Source organism: Brassica napus, chromosome C1 (assembly GCF_020379485.1).
Source record: "Brassica napus cultivar Da-Ae chromosome C1, Da-Ae, whole genome shotgun sequence".
Classification (NCBI taxonomy): domain Eukaryota; kingdom Viridiplantae; phylum Streptophyta; class Magnoliopsida; order Brassicales; family Brassicaceae; genus Brassica; species Brassica napus.
In genome coordinates, this window is record NC_063444.1 from 5655741 (window position 1) to 5671824 (window position 16084).

Here is a 16084-nt window from a genome sequence, read left to right on the forward strand (position 1 = left end):
TAGCCGACCGCGGGGACTATGCACCTAGTATATATAACTTCTTGAAGGGTCAATGTTTTACGACATGTAAACTCAACAAAGCAACAACATATTTAACTTTAATAATTGCTGTGTATTTACCAACTTAATAAGTCTACTACATATAAACCGATGTGGAGATGATAGTGTGTGGGTGGACCCCGCATTTGAGGTTTAAATGATATAATTGTGGAGAAATTAAATAAGATTTTTTTAATGATATAATTTAAATTTCTAATGAATAAATCCAATAAACTTGCAGAAGTAGATTTTTTAAGAATTTTTTTCTTTTAGTACTAGAGATCTAAAACCCAAAAATCTGTTATTAAACTGTCAACCAACACCGGTTGATCCGGAGAAAAACTAGAAAATCTTATAATATTTTAAAAAAAAATTGAAGTAAACTTCTCATATACTTAATTAATAGTAAATAAAAAATAAAATATTTGATTTTTCATATAAAGTGGATGCATTGTATTTATGTTATGCATTTAAAATTATAAGTTTTGGAACTGTTGAATCCATCGTATTCATCTTACATAATTTTCCCCAGATTTTCCTCCTTAAGCCAGGTTTATTATAAGTTTTTTTTTAGTGAAAAGAAAAAGTTTTTTTGATAAATAAAGGTTTAAGGCTCGGGGTAAAGTAGAAGGGAACGACTCGGACACCTCTTGCTTTGTCGGGGTCTTGTGTGGATCCTTACTGTGGTAGGTGGTTGCAGTCCGTGTGGTTGGTGACAGCGGAGGTCTCTGCTGGTTCGTGGTTCAGATCCTTTTTGCTTGATTCGGGTTGGAGATTCATAAGGCCTGGGCTTTGTAGTGGTCTTTGCGGTGGTTTTAGAATGGTGGTTTGGGTCCGACACTGGTGAAGAGATACAATTTCTGATTGCTTGAAGAATCTCTTGTTTGCGGTTCTTCCGTTAGGGTTATGCTTTGTTAGTTCTTGTGGGGTTTGAGATGTGGCTTGTCTTCCTTTGAAGTTTAGTGGTGTGTGAAGTGCCTTCTCAACGGATTAGGATATGGGGAGGCTATATGTTCCGGACTTGGTATCTTTAAGCCGTTCATTCTTCTTGGTCGTAGCTTTTGATCAGGTGTGCTCATGCTTCTCCTCGTTCTCGTGAGCCGTTGGTAATCTGTGTTTGTCAGGGTCTCTTTTGTTGGGTTCGTCTCTTGGATGGTAATCTGTTGTGTAGGCATCTACTTGCTTCTTCTCTATGGTGTGAGGTATCAAGACGAAGCTATGGGTTCGATCTTCGGCTCTTCTCTTGCGAGGACGTGACCACTCTCTTGCTTTGTAGATGGTTGAGTTTGGGTACACGAGGGTCCGCGTGCAAGAGCTGCTGATCCTTTTAGACGTTTTCCCCGCTTGGAGTTTCAAGGTTCGACCTTGTGCCTTTCCTCTCTTGGGTTGTTCGTGGTCTTATTGCAGACGCGGTAGTGGTTGCTATTGGCTCCTTTTGCGCCTCGGTTTTTTATTGTTTCCGCCGGTGTTGTTTCTCGTGAGGTTGTGGTTGTGACCTTGATGGATTGTGGTCTTCTCAAGTCTCTGTTTTTGAGTTCAACTCGTGCGTCTTCAGGTTCTTGGTTATGATTGGCGACCTGGTGCTGTTATGGATTTCGGTTTGAGTTCCTTTGATCTTTAAGTATTTCAAGTCATTATCCCTTGTTTGTGTTAGTCTCTAGAGTAAGGTTTCTATTTATGTTTTTAATATGGGTCTCTGGGATGTTCGATATGTGAAATCGCCGGCTATGGTCTTCGGAAGAGTTGCGACTCTTGTCGACTTTTGTCATGTAACGATGGTACTTCAGTCTAAGCTAAATGAAATTCAAAGATGACAAAAAAAAAAACTACTCGGTTTGTTTTATTCTTGTGGTTGTTTTATATTGAATACCTCCCATAAAAATAAAACAGTTTTTTTAAAAAGTCATTCGAGTTCCTCTACGTTCTGACATCATTAACATTACGCCTTTAAATAAATTGACAGCATTGCATCAATAGACTTGAGAGTTGTCTAATCGCAGTTTACTGTGTAACTAGAGTTAAACCATCAAAATGCTTAGAGATTAGATGGTCACAATCTATCTATTATATTTTTTACCATCAAATTGAAACAATATATAGGAGTTTCAGGATAGGAGATTTTCAACTGAAAGTTTCGTGTACTTGATTCCTCAGCTTTGCAACTATGATTTTATAAAACTTTCTCGCTGCCTCACACGACTTATGCGAAAGGTTAATACTCGAAGTAGATCACGAAGACGATCAAGAAGACCATTAAAATGATCTTTCAGAGCTAATGCTGAATCGGACATGTTCATCAAGAAAGCCTTGTCTATCGAATTTACAACTGAGAAGTCCAAGGTTCAACAAGCTTTCGATTGGTTCGAGAGACACGACTTAAATATAACATAAATTTAGTTTAGAAGTTAGAACATAAGAGCTCATCCACACTCCATTTCCAAATCAGTTCACCACTAAACCAACAACGCGCCTACATATGACGATGCAGCTGATAAGATAATCATTTCAAAATTTACTACAACTTAATATTGTGACGATATTAATGATTCATACAAAACAACATTATGGTTCTCAAATTATCATGAGAGACAGTCACAGACATAAAACCCAAAACATATTCATTACAAAAGAAATCAACCACTCTAGGAAAAATTTGTAAACTTGTTCAAACATAACATCTTTCAAGAATCCTCAAATCCAACTGACTACAGAACTTATACGAACTAGTGACCGTAAGCACTTCATTAACCCACTCTATCTTACCCCAAACCTCATTTTCATGGCACTTCTCTACCACAATTTTCGCGCAGCAAATTTTGCTTTCTAACTTTCCATTATATTCCTCAAACCTGGGAACCCACATAACTAAAAGTTTCTCACTGTGGTTACATATAGTAAGCACACACCCCTCTGCGAAACTATATGTACTATCCGTACTAAAGAATTCCAAATCCGAGCCCTTGACTTTTGTCCACATGTTCGTATTGCAAATCTTAATCACACACCTAGCTGCATTTGCATACCTGAATCTCTTGTGCTTTTTCACAACTTCCCAAGTACCTTTGTTCCGGTCATAGGCATATTGCTTCTTAGCAACTGGGTAAATTTTTCCTCTAAACATGTCGATCATAAACCAATCGCTGCGAAACTCAGTAGCTCCATGGCTCAGCAGGGGACTCCAAGTCTGAGTCTTTATGTCCAATACTTCCATCCAATTGTCATCTTTCCGGCACTTTTCCATTACATATATTTTCCCATGGATTAAATAAGCAGACGCACCCGACGTGCCACCGACATGCTAGGGCCATCACGCCACGTATGACTCTTACAATGAAGGATACTGACAAGTGAAGAGGGTGGTCCGTTGGAGGGTCCACCGATTAAGTATATATCCGAACCAACAAACACGGTGGAAGAATAGCCTACTGTTACGAGTAAATGTAAAAACAGAGATCCAATGAATCAAAAAGTGTATTTATTGAATCAAACGATCAAGTGTTTACAACCAAGAGAAAGTTTCACAGGAGATTTCTCAGCTCCTACACTATGATCGACTCAAACACTCGATATCTTTTTCATAACAAACTTATCCTTAAATAGAAATGTAAAAGAGAGTACAGCTCAGCACATTTCGCCAAAAGATCCGTTTGGCAGTCACGTGCAGTTGTTCCCTCAGGTGGTTATTTGCAGATAAGATTATTCCCATCTAGATGAATGCCACCTCATCTTCTAGAAGCTTGGCATCTCACTCTTTAGTCAGCTACAGCCTTACCTTTGTCTCTGCGACGGTAGTGGAACAGAATAGGAGGATGCCTTGCCTCATATGTATCATTACCGCCCCCATTGAAACTGACCTTGTCCTCAAGGTCAAGGTGTGAAAATTGTCTTGCAATCTTGTCTGCTTCCTCCCAAGTGCAATCAGCCACTGGCAACCCCACCCATTTAATTAGCACTTCCTTCTGACTTGACTTAGTGTTAATGCGACCCTCACGGACCTCCTCTGGTTGTGCTTCCATGACCCCATCAACCGTGAGTTGTGGTGGAATAGAGACCGGCGCAATACTCTCTCCTATGGCGGCCTTCAGCTGTGATACATGGAAGGTATGATGGATACGAGCCTCCGGGGGTAAAAGCAGTTGATATGCCACGGGCCCTACCTTTGCAGCTATTTCATAGGGTCCATAGAACCTAGCAGCCAGCTTCTCGTTGGCTCGACGCGCGAGTGTCTGCTGACGATGTGGACGCAGCTTGAGAAACACCTTATCTCCAACCTCAAATGCAATGTCCCTTCGGTGTTTGTCAACTCGTCCCTTCATAATTTGTTGCTCTTTGTGCAAGTGTTGTCTGATCAAGGCCAGTTGATCATCGCGAGCTATCAACCTTTTCTCCAAATCAGCGTTTGCAGTAGAGCCAGTTTCATATGCCATCAACTCTGGTGGTTCTCTCCCATACACTGCTTTAAATGGTGACATTAAGATCGCTGAATGGTATGAAGTGTTGTAACTGTATTCTGCCCAAGCTAAATAATGTGCCCAAGTGCGAGGCTTCTCGCTAGCGTAGCACCTCAAATAGGTCTCCAGCTCACGGTTAGTAACTTCTGTCTGTCCATCAGACTGTGGGTGGTAGGCGGTGCTAAAGCATAGCTTAGTCCCCGACAGACAAAACAGTTCCTTCCAAAACAACCCCGTAAAAACTTTATCTCTATCCGACACAATGGTCTTAGGGAACCCATGTAACCTGACGATCTCGTGAATGAACAGCACCGCTACATTGACCGCTGTGAATGGGTGCTCCATCCCCAAGAAGTGAGCATACTTTGAGAAGCGATCAACTACCACCAGCACCACGTTGTGGCCCTCTGACTTAGGCAACCCTTCTATAAAGTCCATCGACAAGTCTTCCCACAGATAAGTGGAATTGGCAGTGGTTGCAGCAAGCCACCGGGGGCTAACGTGGAGTATTTTTTACGCTGACAGACCTGACAAGCCGCTACGTAACGCCTTATATCAGTCATCATCCCTTTCCAATAAAATATTTCTCCTTTACGCTTCTGTGTTTTCAACACACCGCTGTGCCCCCCTGTTTACCGTCGTGGAACTCTTGTAAAATCTACCCCACCATGCTTGCTTCTTTAGGTATAACCAACTTCCCATGGCGTAGAAGCCTTCCTCGGACCAGAGTGAAATCAGAATGTGCGGTGCTTCCATCTTTCAAATCTTGAATTATCTGCCCCAACTCCTGATCATTCTCCACTGCTCTGCTAATATCCTCCATTTGAAGCGCTACTGGCACCGACAGAGCGAATGCCTCAGGTCCAAACGCTTTCCGAGACAGAGCATCGGCTGCCTTGTTCTCTAAGCCAGGCTTATACTGGATCTCAAAGCCGAACCCCAACAATTTAGTGAGCCACCACTGATATTCCACGTTAATCTCCCTTTGCTCCAGTAGGAATTTAGGGCTCTTTTGGTCAGTACGGACCAGGAACCGTCATCTTAGAAGGTAGTGGCGCCATTTTTGAATGGCAAAGACAATGGCCATCAACTCCCTTTCGTAGACGGACTTCATTCGTTGGCGATCAGTGAGAGCTTGGCTGAAGTAAGCCAGAGGCCTCTGGTTCTGCATGAGCACTGCTCCTAGCCGAACCCCGAAGCATCTGACTCGACAACGAATAGCTCGTTGAAGTCAGGTAACGTCGTCAGGGGTCGCGCTATATCCCCACAGTCTTGCACGAACTTACGGTAGTAGCATGTCAAGCCTAAGAACCCTCGCAGATCTATGACGTTTCTTGGCTCTTTCCAATCTTTCATGGCTTGTATCTTTCCCTCATCCGCAGCCACCCCTTCTGCTGAAATGATGTGGCCTAGATACTCCACAGAGGAGCTACCAAACTCGTATTTCTTCTTGTTAGCGTAGAGCTTATGTTGTTGTAACACCTCCAGCACCAACCTGACGTGCTCCTCGTGTTCCTCCAACGTCTTACTATAAACGAGGATGTCGTCAAAGAAGACCAACACGAATTTTCGCAGGTAACTCCGAAAGACATCGTCATCAGTGACTGAAAAGTTGCTGGTGCGTTGGACATACCGAAGGGTATTACCAAGAACTCGTAGTGCCCGTCGTGTGTGCGAAATGCCGTCTTCGGAACATCACTTGCCTTCACCAAAATTTGATGATAACATGCCTTTAAATTCAGTTTAGAAAAGACCACTACTCCCTGCAACTCATCGAGCAATTGGTCGATCATTGGGATTGGGTAGCAATCTGCAACTGTAGCTTTGTTCAACGCTCGGTAGTCGACACAAAACCTCCAACTTCCATCTTTCTTCCTCACTAACAAGACTGGGCTCCAGAACGGGCTGCTGCTCCCCTGCATGATGCCTACGGCTAGCATTGTGGCCACTTGCTTCTCAATCTCCTCTTTCTGTACCTGTGGGTACCGAAATGGCCGCACGCTCACCGGCTGGGCATCTGGCTTGAGCACAATGGCGTGTTCCTTTCCTCTCGATGGGGGTAACTCCTTTGGCTCCTCGAACATCGGAGCGTATGTGTTTAATAGGGTAGTCAACTGCGGTGCAAGGGTCCCCTTCACCACTGGCTTTTCCACTTGCAACCCGTAGTATTCTACCAACATCACCTCCCTTTCTCTCTCCAATGTCTTCCTCATTGCCTTTGCTGATATTTGTGAGCAACAAAGGCTTGGGTCTCCTGTCAACTTGTATTTGGTGTTACCCAGCTTGAACTTGAGTACTTGTAACTTCCAATTGACCTTTGTATCTCCCAATGTCTCCAACCATTGGATGCCTAGGATCACATCTACGCTCCCCAACTCTATTGGCAGAAAGCTTGAAGTGATCGAGCACCCTGTAGCTCCAACCTCACATCTGGACACGACCCTGCTCCTCGTATCGTGATCCCTCCCGCCGTAAAGACGTTGTACGCTTTGGCGCTATCGACGGGTAGGTTCAGCTTCTTCATCACTTCCGTTGAGACGAAGTTGTGGGTCGCACCACTGTCGATTAACACCACCACTTCCTCGCCATGAATAGTGCCCATCAACTTGATGGTTTTTGACGAGGAAATGCCCATCATCGAGCTGATTGAGATCTCCGCTACCTCTCCTTCTTCCTCCATTGTTGCCTCCTCTAACTCGACAGAACATTCGGGGATGTAAATCTCTGTTCCTTCTTCCAACAACATCAGGACCAACAGCTCTGGTCGTGCACACCGGTGATTGTATCTGTACTTCTCGTCGCAACGGAAACAGAGCCCTTCTGCTTTCCATTTGGCGACCTCCTCCGGGGTGAGATGCCGGAACGGCGGCTTCAGCCTGTTGTGTGGCTTTTGGCCTCCGCCGTTGGGTGACGTCGTTGTGTTCGTATTGGGCTTGGGCCTGTTCTGCCCTCCTCCCATTCCTCCTTGATGGTTACTTTTAGGCCCTTGGGCCTGAAATCGCCCACTGCTGTTAGGGCCCAACTTGCCTTCGGCCCCATCTCCTTTCTCTGACGAGTCCCCCTCTCCGGACCACCCGTCGACCAGCTCCGCCACATTAATTATCTTCTCCAATCCTCGAGGTTCCATTAACTTCACCCCCGCCCGGATCTTTGGCTGCAACCCGTTCTGAAACGCTATCACCAACACCGAATCAGGAATTTCGGGTGCGTTTGATGCGAGTGCGATGAACTCCTTCCGGAACTTCTTCACAGACCTTGTCTGTCTCAAGCTGAGCAGCCTCTCGCCGGCGCTCGAATCGCGGACCGTCGAGAACTGCTTCAGTATCCGGCTCTTTATTTGTTCCCAACACTCAAACGGGTTTCGGTTTCTTTCCCATCGATACCATGATAGCGCTTCGCCGGTGAAACACAGCCTCACCGCCCTCATCTTGTCTTCTTCTGTAAAGTCCCCGATCTCGAAGTATTGATCTATCCGCAACACCCAACTTTCCGCTTCTGTGCCGTCGAACAAAGGTATCTCCATTCGACGAGACAGCAAGAAGTTTTTGTCCTCCGGAACCCTCCACGGCGGCTGCTGGGCCGTGAACGAGTCACCCTCCAACCTTGACTCGCCCATAAACCTCGCTTCACCGGCGTATCTAGGTCCTCCCTCGACACTCTTCCCCGATCCTTCTCCTTGATAGACCGGAGCGTTGAAAACACCCGCTGGATGAGAGATCAAACCAGAGGAGAGCGGCCTTTCTTCCCGCCGATCCTTCTCCTTGGTTTGTTCTGTGACTTCTGTCAGTCCAAGACGGATCTTTCCAAACTCGTCGGTCATCTGCTTCATCTCCATCATCAGGTTCTCCATACACCTCTCCAACGACGAGATCTTACCCACCTCCTTCTCGATCGCGTCGATCCGCTCGTCCACACGATCAGCGAGCTTGGTGATCTTCTGATCGTTCTTCTTAGCTGGCGCCATGCTTGATCTCAGGTAACAACCGTGCTCTGATACCAAGTTTGTTACGAGTAAATGTAAAAACAGAGATCCAATGAATCAAAAAGAGTATTTATTGAATCAAACGATCAAGTGTTTACAACCAAGAGAAAGTTTCACAAGAGATTTCTCAACTCCTACACCTACACTATGATCGACTCAAACACTCGATATCTTTTCCATAACAAACTTATCCTTAAATAGAGATGTAAAAGAGAGTACAGCTCAGCACATTTCGCCAAGGCAGTCACGTGCAGTTGTTCCCTCAGGTGGTTATTTGCAGATAAGATTATTCCTTTCTAGATGAATGCCACCTCATCTTCTAGAAGCTTGGCGTCTCACTCTTTAGTCAGCTACAGCCTTACCTTTGTCTCTATGACGGTAGTGGAACAGAAAAGGAGGATGCCTTGCCTCATACGTATCACCTACGTGATGAGGTTTGGGACAAGAGGGATCCGGAACCAACGAATAGTCGTGAAGAATATCATTGTCGTGAGTTAGGGTTTCATCAGCAGATTTCATCCAAAGAGTGAACCATTGAGGAGATGGGATATTGGGAAATTGGGAGAGTCTTCTAAGCAGAAATAGAGACATGGTTGGGTGGTTACGATGCGAGACCGCGTTGCGTAGAGCTCGGGAGAAGAGAGGCTAGAGAGGAATCTCTTGGAGACCAGAGAGAGATTATGGTAACTCCACTTAGAGAGACGTGCAAGAATGTTCTCTGTGATTTCACCTGGGAGTGATGAGAACGATAGTGGTGGAGCCTTAGTCTTCATCTTCTTCTGCTTGTGTTTCTGCTTTGGTTTAGCTTCTTTGGGGATCATGGTCGGCCGCATTTGGAGTCGAAGATAGTGGTGGAGGAAGAGTTCTGACTTCTGAATTAATTAGGTCTAGAGGGTTAACAAGCTACTCCCTTGGCTTTTCTTGATATCAAAATAACACATATGATTGTGTACAAATAAAATAGCAAAATTTTTAGAAAGAAAACACATCATTTAAAAAATATATATATATAAACTGACACCGAATAAGGGGAATTTTATTAAGGAAACAAATCTCAAAATCGTCGTAGCACAACTGATATCTTGTGAATTTACATGTTTTTAATTTCTTATTCTTGCATGGTTTGGTCATCTAGAGTATCATTTAGGCACATTTAGGTTGCATATCATTGCATTTGTACATATCAGGTGTTGGAGAGCACCATGGATGAGTTAGAAGACCATTGGAGGGATTTTGAGTCCAAAGAGTGAAAGATGAACACGGATGAAGGCCTTCAAGATCTCTTCTGAAGCTCAAAATTTGTGGAGACACTGGAAATTGAGTTAGCTTTACAATGGAGGTGGTTTCAAGTCGTTTGGAGCTGTATTGAGGGATTTATGATCAAAATACTACACACATATCAATATGACATTCCTAGCGGCCAGGCGTAGCGGCAAAAGATGGTCGCTACAGAAGATAGAGCTGAGGCGCCTAAGTAGCGTAGCGGGAGTGTGTAGCGGGTTAGAGAGACCGCTATAGTTGAAGCGCTTTCTGTAGCGGTCTTCCGTAGCGGCATAATGAGGTCGCTATGAGTTCAAGAATGCGAAAAATCGTCTAAGTGTCCTAGCGGCCACCCGTAGCGGGCATTTCAGGTCGCTACAGGCGTAGTGACCTCTTGTAGCGACCTTTTATGGTCACTACGGAGAAAAATATCTGTTTTTATGGGTCAACTCCAGCTCGAGTTTTAGTAATATATAACTACTTTTCAGACAATAATGGGGGATCTATCTATTTTTTTATGAAGAACACAAGAACTCTTGAGAGAGAAAGCTTGAATCTTTAGTTTCTTTTCTTCTTATTCTCTTGAATTTGCTTGTTTAATCCTTGTTTATCTTTATTCTCTGTTGTATCTACTTGAATATGCTTCAATCTATTATGAGATTAAGTGTTTTCATGGAGATTAGTGAGTAGTTTCCTTAAGAATTCATGGGTTAGGGAGATTAGAGTAACTTAGTGAAGATCTATGGTGTTATTGTATTAGATCCTTGTATGAACTTGCTTGTTGAGTATTTTTAATGCTTGTTTAGTCTTGATCACTCTAAACCTGATTTCTAAACACTTCTCATCAGACATGATTAGATGAAGTGTTTGAATCAACTCAACTAAGCTCTAGTGAGATTAGCCAAGGACACTTGATGTTAAAATTGCTAGATAGTTATTAAACTTGAACTTAAAGATTGCTTGATTGAATTAAGCCAAAGACATTTGATGTTTAATGATTTCTAAGCAAATGGACATTTACCTAGACATAGGACTTGTCTAAAATTGTGTTTAGACTTAAGAGATTACTTTGATTGAAAGCTTGTCACCTAGATTGGATCTTAGTTACTTGAAGTCAATTCCCAATACCCATGGATTCACTTGTTTAAATTGATTAAAACCTTGTTGTATAGCTCTGTTTGCTATTGTTACTTGTCACACACTCACCACTATTGAATCTACTTAGCTTAAGAAATGACTTGTATTCTCACTGATTCACATCACTAGGACTGGTTCGACATTCACCCCACTATACTACAACATTTGCAATAGGCAGAAAAACCTATTACCAAATTGGCGCCGTTGCCGATCCTAGTCTGATTGTGACATTGCGTTTGAGTCTTTGCTTGAGACTGAGTTTTACTTTGTTTTTAAGTTACTAATTATCTATCTTCATATATATTTGGATGACAGGTGCATGAACTTGAGAAGCAAAGGATCAACAAATCTTGCACCAAGAGTGGACAACATCAAAGCCTTAGAAAGAGAGTTGGGAAGACAGAGAAGAGAAAGAGAAAAGCAAGCCCACTTACATAGATTGGGGCTTGAGATGGAGAGAAACCCGAATCAACCGGAAGGTGTCTATGAAGTTGATGATCATAGACAAAATGTCCAAGAAGTTCCTCCTGGAGCTGCTCAAGAGGGCAATGGTCAAGGAGCTGCCAACCTTCGACCTAGACAACCACAACGCCAAGCTAGGGCCATCGGTACATATGATCAACCTAACATAAATGGGAATAGGTTGGGCATTAGGGGACCGCCAGTTGCCAACAACAATTTCGAGATCAAGTCCAGCCTCATCAACATGATTGAAAACAACAAGTACCATGGACTTGCCTTGGAAGACCCACTAGATCACCTTGACAGATTTGATAAATACTGTGGCTTGTCAAAAACAAATGGAGTTTCAGAGGATGCTTTCAAGCTCAGATTGTTTCCCTTCTCTTTGGGAGACAAGGCTCACACTTGGGAGAAAAACATCTCAAGTGATACTATCACAACTTGGGATGAATGCAAGAAGGCCTTCCTCAACAAGTTCTTCTCTGCTACAAGGACTGCAAACCTTAGAAATCAGATCTCTGGTTTTCAACAAAAAGGACTTGAAGGATTTTCAGAGGCATGGGAGAGATTCAGAACCTACTTGTCTCAATGTCCCCACCATGGCTTCAACAATGAGAGCTTGCTAAGCACTTTCTACAGAGGAGTCTTGCCTAAATTCAAAAGCCAGCTTGACACTGCAAGCAATGGAAACTACTTGGGGAGGACTGTCGAAGATGCATTAGAACTCTTGGAGAACATGGCACAGAGTGATTCTGTCTACAATGATGAATATGACAGAAGAGACAGAAGTGGGGGAGGAGAAGATATGACCACAAAAAGAGAACTGAAAGCAATACAAGAAAAGATTGACATGCTACTATCAGAAAAGAACAAGAAGGAGGAGTTACATATGGTTTCTGAAGCTGATGGAGTAGAATGCCAAGAAGATATGTACTATGTCAATGCTCAGGGTACATGGTACAAGAAGGAACATGACTATCAAAACCAGAACAACTACCAACAGAAACCCTTCTACAACAACCAACAGAAGCCATTCAACAACTACCAGCCAAAACCATTCTACAACAATCAGCCTAAGCCATTCTACAACAACAACCAAGGTGGTTACCAACCAAAACAGAACTTCCCTCCTGGATTCTCACCAAAACCAAATCAACCTGCACAAGAACAAGCTGGATCATCAACACAACCTCCACAAGAGAGTAGTACTGAAGCGATGCTGAAACAATTATTGGAGGGACAAGCAAGAAGTGAGAAACAATTAGGGTATGAGCTGAAAAATCTCCACAACAAGATTGATGGGAATTACCATGATCTAAACAACAAGTTCAAAAACTTGGAGAACCAGTTTGTCTCTATGACAGCCAGCTCAAGTCGCCAACAAGGTACACTACCTGGAAAGCCTGAACAAAACCCAAAGGAGACAATGAAGGCAATCACCCTAAGGAGTGGAAGAGAGTTGCCTCCTAAAGTTCTCATTAAGGATAATGAGAAACAAGGTGGGGAGGTGGTCATCAATGTAGATGATGATGTGGTGATTGTGGATGAGAAGACTAATGAGGAAATCTTGGAGAAGATAGTTGAAGCTAAGGGCAAGAGAAAGATGGGAGAGGAGAAAGTTGAGAACAAAAATGAGGCTGCTACATCAACAAAGGAGAAATTGTTCACTCCTCCTCCCTATGAGCCGAAGCTTCCCTTTCCTGGAAGATTCAAGAAGCAACTCCTAGAGAAGTACAAAGCCTTGTTTGACAAGCAAATGAGTGAAGTTCAGCTCACCATGCCCATAATTGATGCATTTATGCTGGTTCCACAATACAGCAAGTTCTTGAAAGATGCTGTAGAACAAAAGAAGAAAGAGATGGAAGGGATGGTGATTCTTACTCATGAGTGCAGTGCCATTATTCAGAGACTGACTGTCCCAAGGAAGCTAGAAGACCCTGGTAGTTTCACCCTGCCATGCGCCATTGGACCTTTGACATTTGAGAAATGTCTATGTGATTTGGGAGCAAGTGTCAGCCTCATGCCACTATCCATTGCCAAGAAGCTTGGGTTTACACAATATAAAAAGTGCAAGATCTCTTTGGTGCTAGCTGATCGATCTGTCAAGCTCCCCATTGGCATCCTAGAAGATCTTCCTGTCAAGATAGGAAATTGTGAAGTGCCTACTGACTTTGTAGTGCTTGAGATGGATGAAGAGCCTAGAGATCCTTTGATCTTTGGAAGACCTTTCTTGGCAACTGCTGGAGCAATGGTGAATGTGAGAGATGGCACAATTGATCTCCACCTTGGAAAAGATCACATTCTCCATTTTGATATCAAGGAGATGATGAAGAAGCCCACAACTCAAGGAGAAATATTCTACATTGATGAGATGGATGCCTTGGCTGATGATTTCCTTGAGGAGTTAGCGATTGAGGACTCTCTTCAACATGCCCTGACCATTGAAAGAGAGACCCAAATGATTGAAAACAAGGAGAGTGATGAGCTAGTAAGAAGGCTAGATGTTCACCTTGAGGAGGATGGAGAAGATGAGTTCATGGAGTTGCCACAAATGACTCAACATGCTGCCTCAGCAGACATTCAAGAGAACCTCCATGAAGCTGATTGGAGTGAGCTCAAGGCACCAAAAGTGGAGCTTAAACCTCTTCCCCATGGTGTAAGGTACGCTTTCCTTGGACCTAATGAGACATATCCTGTCATTGTGAGTAGTGAGCTGACTGAGAATGAATTGTCTATGCTTTTAAATGAACTTAAAAAGTATAGAAAAGCACTAGGATACTCACTTGATGACATTAAAGGAATCTCACCATCTTTGTGCATGCATAGGATACATCTAGAGGATGAATCTAAAACTTCAATTGAACACCAAAGAAGATTAAATCCTAATTTGAAAGATGTTGTTAAAAAAGAGATAATCAAATTGTTAGATGCTGGTGTGATCTATCCTATCTCTGATAGCAATTGGGTTTCACCTGTGCATGTAGTTCCTAAAAAAGGTGGCATAACAGTTGTTAAGAACGAAAATGATGAGTTAATACCAACAAGAACAATAACTGGACATAGGATGTGCATTGACTATCGAAAACTGAATGCAGCCTCTAGAAAGGATCATTTCCCTTTACCATTCATTGATCAGATGTTAGAGAGGCTAGCTAACCATCCTTATTATTGTTTCCTTGATGGATACTCTGGATTTTTCCAAATCCCTATACACCCAAATGACCAAGAGAAAACGACATTCACTTGTCCTTATGGTACCTTTGCATATCGAAGGATGCCATTTGGACTGTGCAATGCACCAGCAACATTCCAAAGAGCAATGATGTCAATTTTCTCTGATCTTATTGAGGATGTAATGGAGGTGTTTATGGATGATTTTTCTGTATACGGTTCTTCGTTTGCTACTTGTTTGTCAAATCTTTGCAGGGTATTACAGAGATGTGAGGACACTAACCTGGTGCTCAATTGGGAGAAGTGTCACTTCATGGTCAAGGAAGGGATTGTTCTTGGACACAAAGTTTCTGAGAAAGGAATTGAAGTGGACAAAGCCAAGATAGATGTCATGGTTGGTCTAGCTCCACCAAGAACAGTGAAGGATATAAGAAGCTTTCTGGGTCATGCCGGTTTCTATAGAAGATTCATCATGGATTTCTCTAAGATAGCTAGACCATTGACCAGGCTGTTATGCAAAGAAGCTGCATTTCACTTCGATGGGGAATGTATGGAAGCTTTCAAAAACCTGAAGAATGCACTCATCAGTGCACCCATAGTTCAACCGCCAGATTGGGATCTCCCCTTTGAGATCATGTGTGATGCAAGTGACTTTGCTGTAGGAGCAGTCCTAGGCCAGAAGAGAGACAAGAAGTCACATGTGATCTACTATGCAAGTAGAACCCTTGATGAAGCTCAAGCTAAATACTCTACAACTGAGAAGGAGCTATTGGCCATTGTCTTTGCATTTGAGAAGTTCAGAAGCTACTTGGTTGGGTCAAAGGTGACTGTCTACACTGATCATGCTGCATTGAGACACCTCTTAGCCAAGAAAGATGCAAAACCAAGACTATTGAGGTGGATTCTGCTGCTACAAGAGTTTGATCTTGAGATCAAGGACAGGCCTGGAGTTGAGAATGGAGTAGCTGATCACCTGTCCAGGTTGAAGGTGGAGTGTGGAATCCCTATTGATGACAGACTTCCAGAAGAGCAAATGATGGCTATTCATGCAGTGGTAGCTGTTTGTGAGACAGGAAAGAAACTTGAAGAGGTGAAGGCGGCTGATGAGAAGGGTCCTTGGTATGCTGATATAGTCAACTACTTAGCTAGTGGAAAAGAGCCATTGAACCTTGAAGGTTATGCCAAGAAGAAGTTCTATAAGGATGTGAAGAGATATTATTGGGATGAGCCTTACCTCTACATACTTTGTAGAGATCAACTCTATAGAAGGGCAGTGGCTGAAGAAGAAATTGATGGGATCCTTACACATTGTCATGGATCATCCTATGGAGGCCACTTTGCTACATTTAAGACAGTTGCAAAGGTGCTACAAGCTGGATTTTGGTGGCCTCACATGTTTAAAGACACCCAAGACTTTGTCTCAAGGTGTGACTCTTGTCAAAGAAGAGGAAACATCACCAAGAGGAATGAAATGCCTCAAAACCCCATCCTAGAAGTTGAAGTGTTTGATGTCTGGGGTATTGACTTCATGGGGCCTTTTCCTTCATCTTATACCAACAAGTACATACTGGTGGCTGTAGAT

General features: G+C 43.1%; 1 non-coding gene and 1 pseudogene across 1 annotated transcript; both read right to left on the reverse strand.

The window, feature by feature from the left end:
• Window positions 1-796: 796 nt before the first annotated feature.
• Window positions 797-10352, reverse strand: LOC106355804 (annotated as a pseudogene).
• Window positions 10353-11830: 1478 nt separating this feature from the next.
• LOC125581074 lies at window positions 11831-11937 on the reverse strand. Its single transcript, XR_007318785.1, has one exon. It is a non-coding gene; the product is annotated as a small nucleolar RNA R71 (small nucleolar RNA).
• Between the last annotated feature and the right edge of the window lie 4147 nt (window positions 11938-16084).